Source organism: Haliaeetus leucocephalus, unplaced genomic scaffold (genome assembly GCF_000737465.1).
Source record: "Haliaeetus leucocephalus isolate CR32 unplaced genomic scaffold, Haliaeetus_leucocephalus-4.0 Scaffold198, whole genome shotgun sequence".
NCBI classification, from domain to species: domain Eukaryota; kingdom Metazoa; phylum Chordata; class Aves; order Accipitriformes; family Accipitridae; genus Haliaeetus; species Haliaeetus leucocephalus.
This window is the reverse complement of record NW_010972634.1, coordinates 50,434-52,614: the sequence shown is the minus strand read 5'-3', so window position 1 is coordinate 52,614 and position 2,181 is coordinate 50,434.

Here is a 2,181-nt window from a genome sequence, read left to right as displayed (position 1 = left end):
GCGCACCGACCCGTGCGCACGCGCGCGCGCGCGCGCGCGCGCACACGCTCCCCCTGCATGGGCACCCCGGGGGGTGCTGCCCTTGGCTCTCCTCCTCCTCCTCCTCCTCCTCCTCCTGCTCCCCCCCAAATTGCAGGAGGCTCCCGGTGGCCCCTGGCTCCTCTGTCAGCCCCAGCCCCGAGGGATGCGAGTGCCGGAGGGCTGGAGAGCGGGAAGCTGAGGCGGAGGTGGGCACAGCACCACGGGAACCACCGGGCGGGAAGGCCGGCGTGGAGCGTCGGCCTGCGATTTGCCATTTGGGAGGAGGGGTTTCGCGCCAAAGAGTTCTTCCACGCGCTGCCTTGGGCGAGCTGGTCCTTTCCAAATGTTGTGCCCGCTTGGAGACCTGCAAGAGCGTCTTGTCTATGCTCTTCGGATTGAACTGGAAGAACGTCAATATGGCGTGTGGGAATAAATCCGCAGAGGGCCCTCCGTGTCCTTCTGAAGGACAAAGCCTCGGCTACCCTGTTTTGTCAGGTAAAACCCGTTGTGCAGCGCGCTCGTTTCCTTTCGGGACCGAGTAGATGCGTAGGCGGCACGCTGCCCGGCAGGGACCTCAGTACAAAATATAATCCACTGGTTGCGGGTAAACCTTCCCAGCTACTTCCCTCTGCAAAACAGAGTACGGAGTATTTTAATGGCCCTTTGTGGTCAGTCTCTTGTGGTGGCTGCTGCAACGCATCAGTGGTATCTTCACTGGTTTTGTCTTCACCCCTTCATAAAATGCCCGGCAGCTTCTTAAGCTGCCTGTACATCATCAAGTAGAGTGGCCCCAAAGGAGTGGATCTGCAAAGAAGAACATTTGGAGCTGAGGACCCTCCATCCACAGCAGGCACATTTCAGGGGTCTTATTGCAGACTAGGGCCAGTCTCGCCCTGCAGCCCGAGTGCCCTTAGCTGTCAAGCTGCAGCAGAGATTCTCCTGGACAGCACCCAATGAAGCTTATTACCAGTTAAGCTGAGTATTTCTCCTTCTTCCCATTGTGGGCATGGGGAACAATCACTACCAGAGCCCCTCTGACACTGAAATTGTGCTGTGCTGTCCTCGTCCTCCCTTCCCTAGGCTAAATGTATGTTTCTTTGTAGATCACGGATTCAAATCCACGTAGTGGTAGGACAAGGGGTAACAGTTTTAAACTAGAAGAGGGTAGATTCAGGCTAGATATAAGGAAGAAATTTTTGACAATGAGGGCAGTGAAACACTGGCACAGGCTGCCCAGAGAGGTGGTAGATGCCCCATCCCTGGAAGCGTTCAAAGTCAGGTTGGATGGGGCTCTGAGCAACCCGATCTAGTTGAAGATGTCCCTGATCATTGCAGGGGGGTTGGACTACATGAGCTTTAAAGGTCTCTTCCACCCCAAACTATTCTATGATTCTGTGAAATAGCCTCTTCTTGATCTGTCCTGGATCCTCACCAGTTCATGCATCTTCTCTGGAGTGTGTGCCACAGGCTGTATGCAGAGCACATCTTCTTCCTAGTGTGGCACTCCTGCTCAGAGACCCCAGAACAACTTTCTTGGGTTTGTAGCAAGAACACTCACTCCAATTTCTGAAGTGCTGTTGCTCAGCAGTGTTAGTCCTCGTACTGTATATGTCCACTGGTTTTTCTTTTCTATGTATAATTTTTTATAAGATTCTTTACTGGACTTCAGGTTATCTGGTGAGTGACAAAGGGCAAAACTAGGGGCAATGAGCACAAATTACAGCCCAGGGTGATCCGGTTGGAGGTGGGCAATCCTTCTTCCCCCAGAGTGGGGAGCAGCTCTGGGACAGGTCCCCAGGGATTTTGGGGGGGGGTCTCCATCCTGGGGGAGGGTTCAGGTCCTGGTGGGGCCAAGCCATGGCCACCCTGACCTTGTATTGCTGATAGTCCTGCTTCAGTTAGACTAGAGATATTCAGAGGCTCCTTCCAACCAACACATCTTTTATTGTATAATTTCCGGCCAATTCTTCAGTCTACAAGGAATATTTTGAGTTCTAATCCCATTTTCTAGAACATTTTCATTTCCTCCCATCCTGGTGTTATCCACAAACCATACAAACATAATCTCTGTTCATTTATCCAAATTAATGACAATTATTAGTTATACTGGGACTATGGCAGATCTGTGAGATACAGTTGAAAAATCTTGCCAGTTCAATG